The following is a 23,715-nucleotide window of genomic DNA, read 5'->3' on the forward strand; positions in this document are numbered from 1 at the left end:
TTGTAGCTTGGAACAACTTTCTCTAATAAGAAAATATGTAATTTATCAACTAGTGATTTCTTACTGTTTATTTTTTTAATTCTGTATTATTTCTACCCTTTTTTCTGTTTTTGCTTTTTTTCTCTTTAAATGAAATTTTTAAAAAAGAACTATCTTTTGGTATTTTGTATGAGTACATCTGCAAGATTTTGCTTATTGGGAAATGTCATCATTTCACCTTCATTTCTGAAAAACAATTTTTCTGAAGGAGAGTCTTGAGTGATGGTTTTTATTTTTAGCAGTTTGAACGTGTTATCCCAGTGTCTCCTGGCATCCATTGTTTCTGATGAATAGTCAGATATTAATCAGATTAGAGGTCCCTCGTGCACCATGAGTCACTTTCTCTTACTTGTACCGGGAGTTTTTCTTGACCTTTGACTTTCAGATTTTAGACTGTGATGTATCTATCTATATGTGGAAGTCATCACATTTTTCCTAAAGGATGTGTAGCTTAATGAATATGCAGACTACCATTTCTTGTTAAATTTGAGAAGTTTTTAGTGACTTATTTTTTTAATTTTTAAATTTAAAATTTTTAAATTGACAAGTAAAAATTGTATATATTTATCATTATAAAATATTTTTTGAAATATGTTTATATCATGTTTATATCAATTAGTATATGCATTATACATGCTTATATACATATAAATCCACATGCATATTTTATGATAAAATACTTAAAATCTACTTTTAGCAATTCTCAAGAAAACACATTGTTATTAACTACAGTCACCATTTTGTATAATAGACTTCTGAACTAATTCTTCCTATATAATATCTGTCAGTGCTCAGTAAAGAAACCGATTTAATGCAAGATATATAAATATATATGGGTTTACAAGGTAGAGTTACAATGCTGCCTGCAGGATCAAGTGTGAAGGCATGTAGAAAAGCTATCTGAGTGCTATATAAAGATGCAGATGAAAATTGAAGGCATGGAGCTCACCGTGAAGTCTCAACCAAGTTCACATCAGGAGGCTGAAATTTCTGTGCTAGAGGCTGAAGAGTCTGCACGGGAGACCAGGAGACAACATCGAACTTGAAAATGAAGACTGGAGCTCCTCTGCATGAACAGAAGAAAGTCTCCTTTCTTTGTTTCATTTCTAGCCCATTCAGGTGGCAAGCCTATTGGTCAGTGCCATTCAGGTGGCAAGCCTATTGGTCGGTGCCATTCAGGTGGCAAGCCTATTGGTCAGTGTCATTAGTGCCCAGGGTAGGTCTTCTGTTTTAGTAAATCCCTTCAACCACACCCAGAACTATTGTGATTAAATTAAGTTGGGTGTTTCTTACTCAAATTGACACAACCAGTTAACTACACAGCAACTGAAATTTTGTCCTCTGACCAAAACTCCACCCCACCAAACGCATACACCACAAATTCCTTGTAATCATCACCCCACTTTCCACACTCCTATGAGTTGGATTATTAATTTTTTTAGATTCCACGTATAAATGAAATTGTGTGGTATTTGAGTCTGGTTTATGTCACTTAGTATAATATTCCCTACGTTTACTCATGTCGTCATAAATGATAGGATTTCCTTCTTCTCAGAGGCTGAATAGTATCCCCTTAAATATATATACCAAATTTACTTTATCCATGCATCTGCTTATGAACACATAGTTTGATGTCATAGTTTGGCTGTTGTGAATAATGCTACAATGAACATGGGAGTGTAGATAGCTGTCTGACACGCTGATTACATTTCTTTTGTGTATACACCCAGCAATGGGGATGCTAACACACGTTAGCTCTATTTTAAGTTTTTGAGGCACTCCCGTAAGCTTTCTATGGTGGTTGTACAAATTTACATTCCCATAAACACTGTACAAGAGTTGCCTTTCCTCCACCTTTATATCTTGTTTCCTATTCTCTTTCCTTCTTTTTTCTTTCTTGCTTTAATATATATTTTAGAGCAATTTTAGATTTATAGAAAAATTGAAAGTGTAAGAGTTCCAGTGGAACCCCTATTAACAGCATTTCCTATTATTAATTTCTTGCATCACTGTGCTATATTGGTTATAATAAAGGAACCAATATTAATACATCTTTATTAAACAAAGTTTATTAAACAAAGTTCATTGCTTACATTGAAGCTTATTTCTGGTATTAGTATTATTATAGTTTTATGAGTTTTGGTAAAACAGATGTCTTCTATCCATCATTAAAGTATCATACAGAATAATTTGGTTGCTCTAAAAATCCCCATTTTTATCTACTTCCTTCCATCTCTACTCTGAAGCCATGACAACCAGAATTATTTTTACTGTCTTGATAGCTTTGTCTTCTCCAGAATGTCACATTGTTGTAATCATATTAAATGGAGCCTTTTTCAAACTGGCTTCTTTCACTTACCAGTAAGTATTAAAGATCCCTCCATGTACCCTTATTTCTTTTACTACTGAGTAATATTTCACTGTCTCCATGAGTTACTTTATTCATCCATTTGTTTGAAGGACAAATTCATCCATTTGTGGAAGGACATCCTGGTTGCTTCTAGTTTTTGTGATTATAAATAAAGCAGCTCAACATATATGTGCAGATATTTTAGTACAACTACGTTTTCAGCTGTACTGTGTAAATATCTAGGAGTAATGATTTTGTAATAAAAACATCATCAGTTTTATTTAAAAAACTGCCAGAGTATCTTTCAAAGTGGCAGTACCACTAGCAATGAATGAGAGTTCCTATGGTTCTACATTTTTGTCAGCATTTGATGTCGTCAGCATTTTGGCTTAAAGCCATTCTATCTAGTAGGTGCATTGTGGCATCTAATTATTGATTTAATTCTCAATTAGAGAATTGCAAATTAAATGAATAGCTGTGAGCACCTTTTCATATACTCATTTATTTACATATCTTTTTGGTGATATATGTATTCATATTCTTTTATAAATTTATTTGTTTTCATAATATATTTAAGGAATTTTTTTGCATATTTAGATAAAAATCCTTTGACAAGGACATGTTTGGCAAATACTATATTTTCTTCTAATTTGTGGTTTATTTTTTCATTGTCATAGCAATATCTTTTACAATCTAGAAGTTTTGAATTTTATTAAAGCTCAATTTATCAACTTTTTCTTTTACGTACAGTGCTTCTGGCAACATATCTACAAATTCATCTCCAGATGCAATACTATCTAGCATTTATTCTGTTATCTTCCAGAGGTCTTACATTTCACACATTCATGTCCATGTTGAATTCTCTTTGCTAACATTGTAAGAATATCTGCATCTGTGTTCATGGGGGCTATTGGTCTGTTTTCTTGTAGTGCTTTACCTACTTTCATGATAAGGGTAGGTCTGGCCTCATAGAATGACTTTCGATCTCTCTGCTTACATTATCCATTTGTTTTTATATGTTGTCTACCTTTTCCATTAGAACTCTTAAAATATTAATTATATTTATTTTAAAATCTTTATTTGATTATTCCAAAATCTATGTCATATCTAAGTCTGGTTCTGACACTTGATCTTTCTTTTCAGATAATGTTTTTTTCTCGTTCAGCATGACTTGCAATTTTTACCTGTTATTGCTGTTGAAGAATACACATACTGTATCGGGTAGTGGGAGCTGAGGTCACTAGGGTTTTGTTGTAGGTTCTATGTTAGCTTTAATGGCACCTGAACTGTGTTTGATGTTTGTAGCTATAACATCAGAGGCTTTCCTCTTTTTTCCCCAGTCCTCTAGTTTATTTCCCCCTAGTACTTGGATATCCCAATGAAACCCTTCTTAAACAGAATTTGTGTTGTATAGCTGTCTCCGTTGTAATTCACTTATTATTTCGAAGCTCTTACGATGCGGTGTGAAAAAAAAATTGAGTAGGAAAATTGTTCTGTAATCTCATGATTAAATCTCAATCATTTAAGGAGCCTGAGTCCTGGATCTTGACCTCTGAAAGTGTTCCCTAGGCAATTTTTTCTGTCTTTACAGGATACAAGAAGACCAGAGGGGGCTGGAGTTGCCTAAATTGCCTGCCCAATCCTATCAGATCAAGCCTTCTCATGGACCACATTCTGAGTTTATCTCATAATAGCTACTTTTCCTTGTGTCGTATTCCAAAAGAATTGTTTTTTTCCCCTTTCCCAAAACAGGAAATTTTTCTCTGATCTTCCACAAAGAGCCTGTTGGGACTCCTGGAAGTAAAGCCCACAAAAAATGTAGAGCTCCACTAACAATGGGCTTCCAAAAGTTTTTCACTGTCAAATTAAACTACACTCAGCCTTCAGATATGTGTCAAAATTATCGTTTAAGTATTTTTGCTCGTTACTGATCCAGCAACTTCCGTTCTTAGTAATCTCACTGTGGTTTTGATTGTAATTATCTACTTGCCTCACCAGGCAATGTGCTGTGAAGTGACTCGTCCTCTGACCTCCATTCCCCAAAGGATCTAAGTCACCGATTTTCAGTTTGCTCTCTGTTTTCTTTGTGAGAATGTGATGACTTCCAAGCATTTTTGGAACTGAAAAAGAATCAGTTTCAGCCTGTCTGTCCGTCTGTCTGTCTGTCTTTCTCTATCTCTGTAAATATGAGAAAATAATAAGATAGGTTTAAGCTCAGTGACTAGTGTTCTCCTAAATTTAAGTTTGAGCAATCAAGTTGGTTCCTTGGAGGCAGTTTGTGTCCACTGACAATTGAATTTGCATTCTAGATACAATTTACAGGCATTAAAATAAAATGGGCTTCAGTTTCTTTAAGAAGATCTACTTAGTCAAACATGCAAGAAAGCGCATAGACTTCCAAAGCTCACTTCTAATCCTCTGAATATTGGAAAGACCTTTTAATACCTAATACTGAGTGACTTTGATGGAAAGATATGTCATTGAAAGCCGCTCCTTGTGCATCTCATTTCCCTTTATTCCCTCCAAATAGCAGTAAGGTTACGAAGAGTTTTCAATGAGTTAAACTGGTAAAAAAAGGACCCCCCAATCATATCTGTGCAGTTTAAATTGAAACATTTCACTAAATCAACACAAGTGAATTTCTAAGTTATCTGAGGTTACTTATTACCATTAGCATTAGACATCAGTGTTTTAGCATATAATTCTGAAAATGTTTTTATGTATGAATGATTTAATACTCCCACCATAAAAAATTTTTATTTTATCTAATGTATAAGGTAAGGTTTATGTTTTATCAGAGATCATAATTCAGCAAGATTTCATCACTGATGATTTTACATTCACAGTATTTGTTTTTCTTTTCATACACCAAATGGTTTGGCATGAGTTGAGGTTTCCCTAATACACTGTTATCTGCCAGCCACAATGCTTCTGAATGTTAGATTTTTCTCCTCACAGAAGTCTGACTTTGTTACCTTTAGGCACTGCGTCCTAAGATTCCTTCTTTTATATAAGAACAGCCCTTCAATCAGGACTTATGGCAAAATAAACCTGCAGCAAGTCTATCTACTGGTAAAATAGTTGATGACATTTACACTGCTTCTTTTGAACCCTATAAATGGGATGTCTTTTTAAAATTTTTATTGTGGATGTAAATATTCGTGACATAGCACATCTTAATCCTTTCTCTTCAACTCCTTTCCTTTCTCCCTCACCCCCAATCCATCTCTTGATCCCCTTCCTCTTTAAGACAGGCCTATCTCCCTGCTCCCCATTATCTATCTTTTATTTTGCTCTTTATTTATATTTCATGTTTCTATATGAGAAGTCGCACAGTACTGAAGATTGTGTGCCTGATTTTGTTCATTTAATATTATAATTTCAAGATGCATGACTCAAGTTTATTTTTTATGGCTGCCATCAAAAAATCAAATAATAACAAATGCTGATGAGTCTGCAAAAGGAAAAGGAAACTCTTCTACACTGTAGGTGGGAATGTAAAGTATCACAACCACTATGGAAATCAGAGTGAAGATTCCTCAAAAAAATGAAACTAGAAATTCCATTTGACCCAACTATTTCCATTTTAGGTATACTCCTGAGAGAGTAGGCATCATATTACAGAGACATAGACATGCCTGTGTATGTAGCAGCATAATTCATAGCAAGGTCTGTTTTGAACAGAAGAGGCAGAGGTAACAACTGCATGTGAGATGATTTCAGGACACCCAGGAAAATGTCCTTAGCTAAAGAATTTTGTCTCTTAGTAGATGCTACCTCTGTATCCAGTAGGATTCAGTTTTCTTTTAAATTTCTTAAATTTCCCATTGTATCATTGTGAATAAGATTATTTTTCTATTATTGAGTAATTACCCCATTCTCTATTTCTAGCTCTCAAAATAAATGCCAGGCAATTACTTCCTTTGAATTTCCCCAGTTGCAAATGAATCAGGTTGACTTTGCAAAGGTTTTGGAATAAATTTAACAATTTGATTCATACTGATAATGATGCAAAAGCCAACAGGAAATTAGTGGTCTTTGGCTTTCAGTTGTGTGGGCACAAGCACACGCATTTTCTCACCTATTTATTTAGGCAGGCCATCCTCCTACACAGACCTGCTTCTGTTTAAAAAAATGTTACTAATATTTGCATAATAGACTCAATATTAATCCATAAATCATGAGAATTTGCTGCTACACAGGACAAAGTATAAACAGACAAAAATTACCAGAAATGAAAGAGGAATTCAAGCTAATTTATTTCAACCCCCGACTATGTGAAGAAATCACAAAACTGAAGAACTCAAGGTTTGTAAAATTATGAATTCATTCAAACCTTCACAAGTAGTTAATTACAGAACTCAGCATTAACTCTGAGTTCTTGTTTCTTAGAGCACTATTTTTGTGTTATATGCTGTTATTCCTTGTGCAAATTTATACATGTGCTTATTATAAATTGTTTCTATCTGGTTCTCAAATTGGATTAAAAGCCAGATGTGGTGGAGTGTGCCTGTAATCCCAGCCTTCAGGAGGCTGAGACAAGAGGATTTGCCTTTGAAGCAGAGGCCAGCCTGAGATACATAGCAAGACCCTGTCTTTAAAAAAAGAAAAAAAAAAGAATTAAAAAGAACCTTGATTTTTAAGAATAAAAAGAGGTTAGGAGAAAGCCATGTCTTACTCTTTGAATACATTCAAATAAACTAGAACTTGTGGCAGTTTAAAAAAGAGGAAATGTGACATTTAAAATAGCACACTGAAATATCACCTATTTCCTAAGGCGTTTTCCAATTCACAGTAAATATTTCTCAGCCTCTATGAGTAGTTTCCGTATTTCTATGACGTAGTTCTGAGTCTAAACTTAACAGCTGAGAAAGAAAATATTAGGCAATAGATGCAGTGCCAAGATCAGGGTCATTTGCTGAAAACGTCCAGAAACCCTCCGCAGGGCACTGTCCAGGGTTACAGACCCAGAGTTTACTCGCTGGCCTGTTCAGATGCTGCTGCTCACCTGCCAGGCTGACCTTGATCAGACGGTGTGTATTATTCCAGAAGCAGGGACGCACAGGGCGGCAGGGGACTGCTCTCAGATCCTGACTGAGCGCTTTCTCATCACCTTGGGAAATGTTTGTCCCTTTTTCCACTCACAGTTGCTAATATCTGTGACTTCCCTGCCTCACTGATCACTAGTATCACCGTTGTTTGGATTCCTTTCTATCTCTCTTATAAAACAACAAAGGTGATCATTTTCAGGTGTTTGTGTCCTTTACAGGACCAAGAGAAGGGCTCTGGGTAGCATATGGACCCAGAAACATCTGTTGAATAAATAAATGGTTAAGTACATACTACCTAAGGCAAAAATGAGAAACTTTTTTTTCTTCTCAATCACACTTTTCTATCGGGCGGTGGATTTATTTGTGATGATGGGGCTTTGGGTTATATTAGAGACTATAACTGACAATGAGGATGCCCACAGAATGCCAAAAATGTTTCTAATGTAGCTAGAGAAACTTAGAGCAGTGCCAAGTCTCTCAGTGCACAGTTAAGGAAGTCATAGTATGCGAAATTATATTTGTTCAAGGTTAAGAGCAAAGCAATGGTAGACATCTTCATTGCTATAGAAGCCTAGTGGGGATTTTTTTAAAAAAATTGTGAGCTATAAATATGTGCACAGGCTCTAATTCTTCCAGTTTGTATGCTTGAAATTAACATTTAAAAAACAATTCAAACAGTAACTGCAGTAAAGTTCCAACTTAGTCTAACTTTGTGAGCAAAGTTCTAGTGCGAAAGAGAGTTGTGCACTGAGGGGGTTATTGAGTTAGAGGAAGAAGGACACAGAAGGGGATTAGCCTGGCATTCTAATTGCTCCTGATGTTGTGCATTTTCTTTTTACTAAAAAAGTGGTCTGGATAGGTTGTCATTATAGATAACTGTAATAATTGTTTATCAACTGAGAAAAAATGAGTCTCAAAAATTAAAGACTACAGATTTTGAATGACTAGTGAATAAAACTTTCCTTCAAGGTATAAAAACACCATTTTTTTTTTATCTTTTTCATTTTTATCGGTACCAGGGATCGAACTCACGACCGCACACTTCCAAGGAAGGCGCTTATGCCACTGAGCTAAATCCCCAGCCCCATAAAACATCATTAATTTAATTATTTTAATCAAACTTTTAGATAAAAGATGATTGGAAAACATAAAACTAGCCCTTAATTAGATGGTGAGACTCAAGTAAAGTTTTGGTTTTAGAACCCTCAGATCCCAGCTGTCTTCATTAGTGAAATTTTTATCCCAGTTGAGTGACTTTCCTTTCCTCTCATGCTACAGGGAGCTAGTGGCTCTTTTTTTTTCCTTTTTGATCTATTTATTTTCATACGTCTACTCTTCTCTCAAGTAACGTGCTTCCCTCCTTGGGATTTCAGACAAAGTCCATTCATCCTCTGAGTCCAAATGAAATGTTTAGTCCATTAGAGAATTTAACCCTTTGTGTCAGAATTACATACTCTCTTCATTGCCCTTGAACAGATTTTTTCCTAGTTGTGTCTAGAGCCCAAATCTCTCAACATTGTAAATGTCCTACTAGCTCATATCGCTCTATGCTTGCATTCGAGGTAAGACCTAACCGAGGGGTTTCCTTGAGACCACCGTGATCATGATCATTGCTCTCAATTATTTCTTATCCTCTCCTTTTCAAGTCTGTGCCACTGTACATACTACTGCCTTGTGCACTGTACATACTGAAAAGACATAGTATTTTAATCGTGAGCCTACAAAACGTGCCCTTTCCTGTTTCACAATTGAGAAAACAAATTGTGTGTGTGTGTGTGTGTGTGTGTGTGTGTGTGTGTGTGTGTGTGTGTGGTGTGGTGTTGTAAGGCCGTGTTCAATGCATTCTGGTATAGTCTAGTCTCTCTTTTTTTTCTCAAGTGTATTTGTCATGGACAATTGGTGCTAAGGTTTGGATAAGCGTTCTTCAAATGTTGATGTGCTGAAGGTTTGTCCTCTTCCTTTGGCACCATGGGAAAGTGGTGGCATCTTTCAGAAATGGAACCTCTGAGAAGTTTTAGGGCACTGGGAGTGTGCTCTTAAGGAAAGTACAAGGACACCGCCAGCTTTCTCTTCCTGTCTCTTCCACACCACAGCCTTGAGGACAGTTTTCCTCACATGCTGCCTTGGCGTGCTGCTCACCGCAGGCCCAGAAGCAGCGAAGCCACCTGGCCATGGACTGAAATCTTCCAAACTATGAGCCAAAACAAGCCTCTTCTCCTTATGGTTGATTTACAATAGGCATTTCTTATAGTAATGGAAAGATAAGTAAAATAATTTAATAGTTACATGAAAAATAAATGAAATTGTATTCTTACTTTATGCATAGCATGCCATATACAACCTTTATTACAATTTTTAATTATATTTTTATTTTAAACTGACATAAAATTATACATATGTATGGGATACTCATTAATAAAATATGTAATGTCAGATCAGGGTAATAGGCTTATATATCAACTCAGACATAGATCATTTCTTGTGCTGTGAGCATTCACATTTTTCTCTTCTAGCTATTGTGAAAAACTGTATTGTTGTCAACCATATTCTTCTATGCTATAAGACATTAGAAGTTATCCCTTTTATCCAACTGTACCTCTGTACTCATTAACAATTTCTCTTTCTTTTTCTCACTCTCTCTCCCCATCTTCTCCCCACCTTTTCCAAGTTCTAGTTACCACTATTCAACTTTGACTTCTTTGAGATCAATTTTTTAGCTTCTGTACTAAGGAACATGTGATAGTTGCCTTGTTGAGCCTGACATTTCATTTAACATAATGTTCTCCAGTTCCATTCATGTCTCTGTACATGACAGAATTCCATTCTTTATGGTAATTGAATTATGTTTATATATATATATATGTATATATATATATATATATATATATTCTTTATCCATTTTCTTTATCCATTCATCTGTCAAAGGGCATCTAGGTTGACTTCATAGCTTAGCTTTTGTGAATGGTACTGCAGCAAAGATGGAAGTGGAGGTTATGTCTTCATGTACTTCTTCAGTTCCATTGGATAGATACCTATTAGTAGGATTGCTGGATCATAATGAGAACTCCAAATTTGTATTTGTGTGTGCATGTGTGTGCAATCTCTTCAATGTTTTCTCTAATGAATATAATAATTTACATTTCCACAAACAGTATATTAAAGTCTGCCTTTCTCTGCATCCTCACCAGCACTTAGAATTTTTTGTCTTTTTTTAGAATGCCCATCATATATGGTGTGGTTTAATTTGCATTCACCCAATGATTAGAATTTTTTATACTCTTGGCCATTAGTATAATATTTGCCAAATAAAGAGCAATATCAAGGATTTTCATAATTTAGTGATAAGCAACCAAATTACAAAATGCAGAAAAGACTTGAAGGTATTTGAATAGTCAATAAGCACAGGAAAATCGTCATGAGGAAAATAGAATCACCATGAAATTCCACCCTCCACCCATTATGAAGGCTATAGCGAGGAATACTGACACTACCAGAAAGAGAATATGGAACAAATGAAGCACTCACACTACTGGGAATGCAAAATGGTACAGCTACTTTGAAAAATAATTTCTTAAAAAGTCAAACCTTAACTCATATAACACAGCAATCCTACTTGTAGGTATATATCCAAGAGAAAATAAAAATATTCATTGTAGTAATATCCATATCAGCCCCAAACTGGAAACAATTCATATGTCAATCAATTTATGGTTAGCTAACATAGTACATATAGTATACCATACAATGGAGTGTTCAGCACTTAAAAGGAACATTGATTGTTGGGAGCCTGCCGTATTACCCATGAGAATATAGCCAAAAGATGGCGTCCGCCTACCGCCTCGCTGCTCCCCCGCCCATCGTGTGCCCAAAATGGCGCACACATCCTGCTTCCTGGTTCTTGCTTGGCTTACTGTCCTCGCCATATATGGTAATGATTGATTGCTTCCTTGTTGCCGCCCAATCGCCTGTCCCCACGTGTAATCCCATGATTGGATAACATTAGCTATATAAGCCCAAGTATAGGAAGTGCCCGACGCACAACACGTAGGAAGCCGTCAAGGACGGACGTGTATTGAGGTTGTAGCCCAGTCAATAAAGGAGCCTGCAGAGACAAAGTGTTCGTGTGCCTCATTCTGCGGGACAGACGCGGCGCCGGACAATTGATACCTGCTTACTATGGATGGTTTTCAAAATATCATGTTAAGTAAAACTATTATATACTTTATGATTCCATTTATACATACAGTATGATTCTATTTATAAAAATATCTTTTAAAAAGGACTTCGAGAGCCACTCTAAAAAGCCTTGTTTAAAAAAATACTGATTCTTCATATGAACCTACAGAATGATAAACAAAATCAGTACAAATGCTTGGCATCTCTGCCTTCATTTGTATCAGTGTCCTTTGCTACTTTGAACTTTGGGTGAGATTCCTGCCCAACTCTGCATGTAGATCTAGAAATACAAGACTGATTGGTCCTAATTTTCCTAACTTCTCTTATCCACCTTCCAAATTGAAAACACCAAGACAAGAGAGAGTAATTAAAATATTTTCTAGATTTCTAGGACCATGGAGAGATTATCCCGTAATGAAACTACCCTGCTCAGCAGGACAAATTACCTCATGGAACGGAGATTGCTCTGCTACTCAGGACCAAATGTCTCCCATCAAGGAACTGAATTAACCACTCCAGTGACAATAGCATCCTTGAGCCAGTGGGACCTCACAGAACCAGACCTGTGATCAACCAGACTACAGTCCAGCCCAGACTCTGCAGGTGCTAAAACCTGATCTACATGGCCTCATGGAGTCAAGCCTCTAGCCTCAGACTCTAGTAACATTTTGAGAAAAGCAAATTTAAGGAAACAGTAGATAAATGATTGCTTTGAGCTGAGGGCAGAAGCAGAGGTGAACTGTAAGTGTGCAAGAGGAAATTTGGGGCAGTTCAAAATATAATAATAGATTGTAGAAATGGTTTTATAACTACATTTAATAAAAACTATGGAACTATACATTTATGATGGATGAATGTTACAATATGCAAATTACTCCTTGACAATGCTGCATTAAAGATTTAAAACAGTGCTGGACAAAACCCACTAAATTGATTTCTTGGATCAGTCATGATCCATCTGCAAAGCACTGCCTAACTGTATTGTAAATAAACTACCCCAGATTCTTACACTTTTCACCGAAACTTCTCTTGACATCTTGCATTAAATAAAACTGGAACCCTAGGCAATTTCTTGGTGTTATATTCGGATCTCATGCAAACATAGCCCACATCCTTCCTTCTGTGAGGTCCCTGCCTAGGGAGTTCCCCTCCTTGGCCCCTTCCCGCATCTCAACAGTGGCCAGTTTCTCTAATAGTACTCCCTTTCGCCCTCTAGTTTTACTCCTTTTGCCTTGATTGGTGGAACAACTTCTGTTGTGTTGTTTTGACCCCAGTCTTGCTGCTTGACGACAGGCCTCTCTAAAGCAATCTTGTTCTGCTGTCCTGTTTAAACAGTTTAATGGCTTACAGTTCCCATAAATGAGATCTTAACTCTTGACAAATATGGCCACCATTAGATAGATGGTGATCCATAAAATTTGTTGATAGAATCAATCATGTCCATTGATTTAAAAATCATGTCCTTGATTTAAAAAAACACTTTTATTATCTCTGTTTGTAGGTATGTCTGACTCTCATACAAATTAAAATAGGCTAGGACACTGATTTGGGTGTCAGATCCATCTGTCTTCCTGCCCCTCGCCACAACTACCTGACATAGTAGCAATCTGTTATGCATTTGTGAGAGAGAAGAAGACTGCTCAAAGAACTGCCTAAGGGCCAAGGGTTGCTGGTTCCCCAGGAAACTGTTAGCTTTGCTTTCATCAGTGAAGCAAACAAAAGGCTCCTGGTGCAAAATGCAAACTCACCAAATGTTCTACATTCCGGAAATCTGCCTGGGGACTCATCATTCAGGCACTGTTTTGACTTGGCAGAGTTGATTAGATTGGGTCTGGACTCCACTCAGCAGCCTCTGATTGCCAGGCACGCCTAGAATCTTCCAGAGAGGAGGAAGAACACATTTAGCATTTGTGTTGAACATAGAAATGTGAAGGACACTATGCACATATGTGGTAATTTGCTCATACCCCAAATGTCACTAGAAATGCTCAGTCCATCTCATGTTACCAAGCCTGGCAGAGTGACAGATTTGCTCTATAGGAAACAATGAAGGAAGCATCTAATTGTTCTTTTTACCAACTTGAAAATGAACTCTGTCAAAAGTAAGTTTTTAGTTCATTGCTAAAACAGAGCTGGGCACCTTCATGAATTACTTGGCTGCTGGTGTCTAAAAGCTCATATTCATTTGATTCTAAAAGTCTGGCGCAGGCTTATTTCAAAAGAAGAAATGGGTAACTGTATTATCCAAAGTTCTTATTGAAAAGAAAAAAATATTACCACTACGTTAGGTTAGATTAAGGCTGCCTTGTGCTAAGAACAGATCCCTATAAAGGACTTTCTGTGTGGCCATTTTGATTCTGAAGTTGGTCTTCAAAACAGTTGCTTTGATTAAAGAATGTTCTTCAGAAAGATAAAGGCTAAAATGAAACATCAAGGATTCTTGAAGAGCGAAAGTCTGTATTGAACTGACTTCTTTGGATTATATTTTTAAACCATCTTAAAATATTTTCACTGCTGAATTTTCCTACACACTCTGCTCTGTCTCTTTGGTTTTGCTTATACTGTCACCTCCTTCTGAAAGATCATTCTCTTTCCTTTTGTATCTTCCTCTGGTACCCAGTTTGCATGCCAGCTCCTTTAGGAGACTATTTTTAATACTTCTGCTGTCTCTGCTGCACATGGTCAAAGGGACTCGGAGTGGGGGCAGGGGAACTTGTCAGGATCTCAGGTGTAATCTGAAGTAATCACAGGTGATCACGGCTCAACAGCAAGCATGAGGTTCTGAGTTTGACTCCCAGTACCTAAAATAAAAAATAAAAACAAGCACAGTCTTATTCATATAGCAAAGGTAGTGCACCCTACTCTTCTCCATATCAGAATCTCTAAGAAGTAAATTTTTTAATTGCAAAAACTAACATGATGTCTATATCACACAGTACACTTGATGTGTAATGCCCACCACATATGACAGTCTTACCATAGCCAGACATGTGAGTACATGTCTATAATCTCATATTGTGGGATGCTGAGACAGGAGGATTTTAAGTTTAAGCTCAGCCGTGGCTGTATTAGTGACTTAGTGAGAATTTGTCTCAAAAAAAAAAAAAAAAAAAAAGACTGAGTACGCAGCTCAGTGTAAATGCCTTAGGGCTCAATCACCAGTACTGAGGATAAAAGGTTTCTAGTTGACATAGGACCATATCCAATTTTCAGTTGGTCCTTATTCTAACCTTATAGATGGGATCAGGGTCATTGATTCTACCTTAGATAAGACAGTTGAGTGTCAGAGAAGTTCACCTATACAATGGAATGTAACCAGTAAGGAGACCCTGGATGAAATCAAATTTTAGTTAGCTTTCTTTTGCACATATGTGAGCTTTCATTTTTCTGTCTAATATTTCCAGATTTTTAAAGAGTTTTTCCTCTCTTCTTTCTTATTGTGTGTGGTACTTTTATGGGGGGGGGGATAAATGACGGAACACACAGCTTTTAAAAGACTGAAATTAGGATTAAACCATTTTGCTTTTCAAAGCAAAAGCAAAAGCAATATTAACCTATGTTAATATTTTTAACATTAAGAAATCTGCAAAAGCCCTAGAGCTGTTTAAATGTTCATTATGGCTGTTCATTTTATATAGTGGACTGAGGCACTAAGGATCCAATCAAGGTCATAAGTCCATCATAGACATAAAGAACAAAACATGCTATGATTTCTTTTCTGCTCCTAAGGAATTATTTTTGCTTTCAACACACATTTGAGCATGTTTATTTGTACTTTAAACAGACTTCTCAAATGATAACGAACCTAGTCTTTGAAAAAAAACATAAAAACAAATTTATCATCGGTTCTTATTTTTACTTGAAATGTAGACTTCCTTTCCCATTCTTCAGTGTGGGGACAAAGTAGTTGCGCATGAGGATCTGCATACACAGAATTCCTAACCTACTTGTCTGTGAGAATAAAGTATCCAGGCAATCTAATTATGCCTTCCATGTGAATTTAGAATCCTTGTTGATTCATAAGACGTCATTTCTTCAGGTCACTCATTATTTGAATGAAATTGAAATAAATTCAACAAGTTAATCAAAGCGGACTCTTCCAGTGGTTAGGAAAACTTGGACTCTTGTCAATTCTTGCTAATGAAGACAAAACAAACAAAGCTTACTGTTCATCACTGGTACATGAACTTTGTTGCTATGGGAAAATAGGATGTCATTCCAAGGTCCTGCAAACACATGAGGACACAAACATGTATTTGGTGAAATTTTGGAAATATGTAAATTTTACAAGTTTTGAAAGAAAAATTCCCAAAGAAATGCTTTTTTTCCAGCATCATGAATAATTTCATACCAGAAACTTTCAAGTGTATTTCATTTTCTCAGGTATTATAGTAATCTTGGGCTTGTTTCAGCAATCAATGATTGGAAGGGATTTTTTTTTTTAAATAAAAAGGCAGACCCAAGCCTCTTCCCATGAGTCAGCACCATTCGTGGACTGCAGGGGGAGAGAACAAGGCTTCACCAAGAAGCAAGCCCACTCTGTGAACAGCACAATGCACGGGCTGTTGTCGCTTGCAGGCAGACAGCCAGACCCCAACCCCTTCTGGTTCATGGGCTGGCAGTCAAGAAGAACTAATCTGCTCACCATCACCACCATAAGTGACTGGCAGATCCCCGAGAAACACGGGTTACTGTGATAGCTATGGAGGTGAAACGCAAATTGATGCTTGTGGTGTTTTGTGTTTCACTGACCTTGCAGGCCTAGGGCCAGTGATCTAATCACCTGTTTAGAGGTCTGCGGTGCACAGTGAGGAATCTAGAGGGGATCTCCTTCTGAGGGTAGTGACCATTGTTGCTTTCCTATTGTCTTGTTTTGAAGTCTTGTATCATTTTCATTGTTTTGTTGGGTTGGGTTTTATTCTCTTTTGTTTGATTTTGTTATATCTGATGTCATGAGTAACTTTCAAAAATAGCAAGATATAGTATGGTAGCCATTTTGGATTACTATTGTCTTGTTTTGAAGCCCTTTAACGTACTCATTGTTTCATTTTCATTGTTTCTATTCTGTTCTGTTTGATTTTTACTGTCTGAAGGTATCTGCAGCTATTTTGAAGACAATAAGAGGCATTATAGTAACTATTGTTGATTTCATAATGTTTTAAAGCTCTGTATCATATACACTTATTTATTCTGATTGGTTCTATTCTGTTTTATTTTCCTTAGCTTTATCCTCTTTAAAGTAAAAGAAAAAAATAAAAAGATATGAAAGGCTCACTAAGGTTTTTCACTTGTTGGGAGGTATACTAGGAATGGAATCTAGGACCTTGGGCATGCTAGACAAGTATTATAGCTTGAATATAAATGGCCTCCAAAGCCTCATATACTCATAGATGGGGCCTGCTACTGCTGCTTGTTGAGTTCTGTCTGCCATCCCATGGACTGTTCCTATTCTGTGATGTCCTTCTCTCATGCCACCCTGTCTTGGAGCAAGCCGACTATGGACTGAAACCTCTACAAACTGTGAGCTAAAAAACCTTTCCTCTTTTAACTTTAGACATCAGGTATTTTGTCTCAGCAATGAGAAAGTAACTAAGACAACAAGGGTCTATCATTGACTTCTCTTATTTGACAGATATGTTCCATAAAGAAGAAAAATAAGAACCTCATAATTTTTTTAAAAATCTTTACATTATATTTATTATACCCAATGGTACAACTAAACTGCTTCAGAAGTGGGGTTTTTTGCTCTAGAGGATTTTTATGTTTATCTTAGTCTCTGTATTTCATACTAATTATTTTATTTCAGGACTTCATGAATTATAGAAATTACTTGTTAATTATTTTGAATTCAGACAAATAAAGAAGTTTATGCAGTTCCACAGTGTTCTAACCCTACATTTTTTCTCTCTAAATATTTTAAAGACTTAACAGTAATATTTAAAAAGTTTTCAAATGTCATATATAAATACCTTCTCCTCAGGGACTACATCACCCTTTTACTAATTAGCTAATCTTTTGGATGCTGGCCAAAATAAACTCCTTAGCCAAATTACATTTGTGTGTTTACCACGATGAAGTTATTTAAGCAGTTGGATTCCAGGAAATGAAGTTTTAAAACATGTTTAGGTGGATACATTTTAGTATTATCCAAATGGGTCAGTTGACTTTATTTACAAAATTATTAGCCATTTCTCTTGCAAATAAATTTTCAAATGATTCTTGCCAATCTCTAAGAATGACTTTCTGTGTATTGTGATAATTTTAAAAGTAGAGCTAAATAATTAACATGCAGCTGCTTCCCGGGGACACAACATTACTAAACTCCAAACATTAAATTTGGAGTCAGGATACCTGAGTTTAAATGGAAACTTCTAGTTATAACCCAGACTCTGACATTATGGAGAAATGGCATTCACCGTGCAGAATTATTTGAAGCTGCCATTTCATAATCTATGTGAAAATTCTTTGTAAATAGAAACTCAGATTTTTTGTTTTACTTGGAATAAGAATACCCACTTTACTGGACAGCACCAATAAAGTCTAACTATAGCAGAAGGCAAAGTGCTCATGAAGGTCATTCTCTACTATGGTTCTTGAGATGGGATTTCTGCTTTGTCTCAGAACAAATCAGAACCTCTTGGTTCCTAGGCAGTTACAGACTCTTCTGCCACATATTTCCCTGGCATCCCTCTCTGGGGCATAGTCATAGGCTCATTGAGTTCACTTGTGGTTAGATGCTCCCCATTCCCACCCCATGATGCAATCATTCTCACATACATTTTCATATTTATCAATTTAATTGATAAATTAAAAGTAATGAGGATATTTTTCATAGCTTTCACCACTGATTCACCTAATATTTTTCATGATTAAAAAAGAAATAATGCTACATACATGATTATTGTTTATTAAATGATAAAGTTTATTACCAAGTTGCACAAACAAAAACAGGATGAGAAAATTATTTTTCTGCCTCAAATTCCACATAACTAAGGCAAGCTCTAAATGATGCCTAAAACAACGATGTGACAGATCTCACTACATCAGAGTCACACAGGGTACTATAAATATGTAGATTTTTGAGTTGCTGCCCTGATCTATGGAGTCAGAATTATCTGGAGGATTCAGAATTGTGTGCCACTTAAACTCCCTAGGCAAATGTCATCTCTGCCATTTTTTAAAATTTTATTTAAGGAGAAAAAGAAAAAAAAAGCAGAAAAAGGGTACAAGTTATACAGAATTTCAGAAAAAAATAAACAGTAGGAAATCACTAGTTAATGGATTACATATTGTCATCTTAGAAATGTTTGTTCAAGTTACAGAATTAAAGCTTATATAGTGGACATTCAAACAGTGAGACCAAACAGTTCTGTTCGATGATCCAACAAAACTCAGTAATATCATTGTCTATCTTATACACTTAAATATACATGCAGTTATATCGTTTAGAGCACTTTCTTTTCCTCTCTTTTATACAATGACTATTACACATTTTGGGTTGTATTGCTCCCACAATTCTTATTACTTTTTTTGGAAGAGAGTAAAACCAAATGTGACATAACAGAACAGAGTCGGTCAAATCAAAAGGGTGGACATAATAGATAATGTAAAAACATAATACAAGGTGATCAACAATGGTTACCATAATGCCTCCTGCTATCTCTAATAGAGTTGCCTATATCATCAGTTATAATAAAATTGAACAAAACAGTAAAGAACAAAACCAACAAAACCAAAACATTGGAGACATTGCAGGTCTTCAAAAGTAGATAATAGTCAACCAGAATGGGCGTCACAATGAACCCCACTATCTTCACAGCTGTTGCCTAAACTTTCGAACCTGGTACTATCAAGCAAAACAGAATAGAGGAACATCAGTCAAAACAAGATGGTGAGAGCAATACAGGGCTTCAAATCAAGTTAATAGTAAATCAAAGTGTGTTATTATAATATATCCTACTATTTTTTATTTATTTTTCCTTAATTAAAAGAATAAAAATAAAAAAGTAAATAATAAAATGGAGACTGAGATAAAAGAGGGCATAACAACAAAACAGCACAGATCAAAACATAACCATTTAAGCAAAATAGTGTTACACCACAAGATAATCCTGACATAAAAGTAGTTACCATATTGTCTCTTTCCTTGAAATCTTTGAGTATAACTTCGTATACTGTAGCATCGAATATATCAAAACAATGTAAAACCATTTAAGAGAATGACAGTATTACAGGGTATTTAGAATCAACTAACAGAAAATGAACAGTGGTTTCTGTATAATCTCCTTGTCTATAAAAGTTTTTGTTTATACTATCACATATAATAAAATCCAATAAGATACAACATGTTAAGACCAATGGAGACAGAAGAACAAAAGCTTGATGAGACTTCAAAACAAGATGATACTAAATCAGCATTACCTATTATGACATCGTTTTCTCCAAAATAGCTGTTCCTATCATCCAATCTTCTCTGCCTCATTTCTGTTGAGCTCTTTTTCTGTCATTAGTTGTCAGTTTGTCTTCTTCATTTTGTTTTCTGCTCCATTCATTGTGGCCTCTCTGCCACTATTTCTGGATTCTTTGTATTTTTCTTTTTTAGAATATCCTGCAGTATTCTCTGTAGAGTTGAATTGGTGGTTGCATATTCCCCTAGTTCCTCCTTATACTGGAAGCACCTTGTTTTTCCATCAATTTCCAGGGGATAGTTGTGCAGGATATATCAATCTTGGCTGGAGGTTATTATCTTTCAAAGCTTGAATTATTTCGCCCCACGCTCTTCGTGATTTGATGGTTTGTGCCAAGAAGTCTGCTGTAATTCTGATGGGTGTTCCCTTGTAAGTGATCTGTTTCTTGTCTCTGACGGCTTTTAATATTCTGTTCTTATATTGGATTTCTGGTATTTTGATTATTATATGTCTGGATATAGCTCTGTTTGGGTTGTAGGTGGCTGGGGTCCTGAATGCTTCATACATCTGAGTATCTTTACCTTTTGCTAAATTAGGAAAATTCTCCTGCTTTTGTAGTTCATTTGTTTGTGTCCCTACCTCTTCTTTTATGTTCTTAATTCTTAAGGTATAGATCCTCTTATCATCTTTTAGTCTTTGTATTATTGCGGTTTGTTTCTTTGTTATTTTTAAGAAGTTTTTCATTTCATGCTCCCATATCACAAATCTGGCCTCCAATTCAGATAATCTATCCTTAGTTTCTTTCAAGCTGTTATGCCAGCTTTTAATAGAGTTTTTAATTTCCTGGTAATCTCTTTGAACTTGCTTCACGTATTCTATGCTTTCTCTATTTTCTCCATCAAACAGTTCTCCCCTCTTTTTCTGTTCTTCCATTCCACCATCTGTTTTTTCTTGTGGAGTCCTTAGCATTTCTCTAACTATTCTGCTTATGTCTAGCTTCAGGTTATTAATAACTTCATTCCTGAACTCTTCTATGAGGCTCTAGAGATAGCTCTTTATGTCTATTGGTGCTGTGTCTGCTATTGCCTGTTTCTCAGGATTGGGGGCCAAGGGGCCTTTCTTGTTGCTCCCTCTTCCCATATTCTTTGTTCCTTATATATACAAGCCTATATAGGAGGCCCAGCTTCCTTCCCTGTTGGCCACAGTCTGATTGAATTGCGCCAGCTAGGTGTTCCCACCCACTGCAGCGCACTGGGGAGTTATGAACCAGGCAGCCTATGCGGGACCCACCCCTCCAGGTCACCTTCAGGCACTGGGACCTGGGTTGTGCTAGCCTACTGAGTCTCAGCCAGCAGCATCACATAAGCTAGGCACTGCTCACCAATCCCGCTTGAGACGGGGATATGTGACTGAAGTCACTACAGCGCCTGTTCCTGCAAGTCTGCCTGGTCCCAGAATGTTCTCTGTTGGAACCTCCTAGACCGTGGAAGAATTCCAGTTTCTCTCACTTACCGCAGGTCGATGTACGGCTCCCTGCCTGTCCCGCTCTCAATCCATTCACCGATTCCCATTCTCAGAGCTTTCACACGTCTCTCTCCCCGCTGAGCCAATTCAGATGCAGCCGCGATGGCAGGAAACCCAAATTGTGGCTTCCAATGGTGCGGGCTCCAGCTTCCACGCTAAGGCTTTATCTAAGGCACCAGGATTGCATTCCCAGTTGGTTTCTCTCAGCCCAGTTCGTTCTTGGGTCAGCAGGGCATATCTCCTCTTGCTTAGGATTCCTCACTCTGCACCATTCCAGGATTCTAAGCTGGGTCTTTCAGGGAGCCTCCGTTGTCTGCCATGTTCTCCCTGAAGTCTCCATCTCTGCCATTTTAACACTGTTGTTAAGCATAGAGTCAGTACCACTTGAGTATGTTTAGCTTAACTGAGATGGCTACATATGAAATTACATTTGACACTTCTTTTTATTCCCTGATATCCCCAACACATTCACCATTACTCTGTAAGCCACCACAGACTCTTTGAACCACTTTGTCCAATCCCAAAATACCTTCTAAGCATCACCTGCTGGGAGGTAGGTCCTGCAGTTTTGAGCTACTTCTTTCTATTTGCTCCTCAATCTTCAGCAGATTCTTAGCTAAATCTCACAAGCCAAGGTGGGTGAGTCAGTCCTGAATGGGTGCCACAGGAAGAGTGACAGTATTTATGCATGATAGTGCCAGGTCTCTCATAAGTGACACAGGCAAGTAAGAAACTTCCTGGAAATTTTCAGGTTAACGCTATTCAGTAAATTACATGTCTTTGAATGATGTTAATTAGCAAGATTTTCATGCCATTTCATCAATAATACCAATGTGCAGTACCTCTCCTGCGGGCAAAGAACAAATGCATCCGGGCCATTTGAATTACGTATTGGAAAAATCAAGTGTGAAAGTGCACACTAACCAGAGAGCCAAGTCACTTGAGGTGAGAATAAATTATAAAGTATTGTTTATTTTCTTCTGATTTGCCAAACTTCTCAATAACATCGCTGATCTATGAGGCTCCTTCAGATGGATGACTGACAATAGTTAAATAACCAACAATCGAGTCTTTGAATTTTCCTTCATGACTCTGGGGGACACTCTTTTCAGATGGCTCAGACCAAGTATCATGCACTCCCTGCTCTCTGAAGTTCTTGGCTAGCCTCACAAGTAATATAATGGGTAATGCCTTGGAAACCTGGCCCAGCCTTGCTTAAACTCATAGATGACGGTTATGTTTGCTAGTGCATTTGTTTATTCCATCATTTGCAGGTTCTGAACTGAGTTTAATTTTAAGAAATTTGTTTTCCAGGAAAATGAACTGGGCAGAAAAAGATACCACCTGAGGAGAGATAGCAAAGGGAGAAACTTACAAAGAGCTCACACATTTTTTTTCTCTCTTGATGAAAATTATACTAAGAAACAAATGCAAATGCAAACCAGCTGATGCTGTGTGTCTTTGGAAAATCTCTCAAGAATTTCATCCCTACTTAGGTGCTGACATGCCAGTCTATTCTTTATTCCTATTTTCTTCTAACCCCCTGACTTTTGCCTTCCCAGTCATGACCATGGTGCAATTCCCCACATTGACAATGCTATTACAGAATCTGTATCTTCTAGTGCCATTTCAATGATGATTCTCCCACCTGGAACACAGGCCTTGATGACACTTTAGAACCAATTTTTAAGATACTCAGTACAATAAAATTTGTCTAAAGTAGATTAAAACACAGAGTAAGAAATATAAACAAGAAAAACAAATGGATATTTTTGACAACATATTTTAATAGAGATGCAATGCTAATATTTAGGGATATTATTTTGTTTCTTGAATTCGTGGTTCATACCACTTGGTTTAACACCTCAGAGCTACCAAAAGATTAACTATAGAGATCCAAAGGCCCTGGGTAGCCAGATGCTTTGCATTCCTTTGAACCAAATTTCAAATGCAACAGGCATAAGACACTCTAACGAAGTCATCATCACCAGCCTTTTATTTCTTTCTCTAAATTCTTTCCAGCATAAACATATGCTCCAGGAAAATGGGACAAGTCACTTAGGCAGTGACCTTCAGGTCCTCTTAATAGTTTCTGACAGCAAAAAGTATAGAAACTTTTCTCTTAGGGAGTCCCTGGAAACGCATAGCACCACTGTCAAGGAACTTC

The sequence above is a fragment of the Cavia porcellus genome, unplaced genomic scaffold (assembly GCF_034190915.1).
Source record: "Cavia porcellus strain 051 isolate PalLab524CR breed Dunkin Hartley unplaced genomic scaffold, mCavPor4.1 scaffold_22, whole genome shotgun sequence".
In the NCBI taxonomy this organism is placed as follows: Eukaryota; Metazoa; Chordata; class Mammalia; order Rodentia; family Caviidae; genus Cavia; species Cavia porcellus.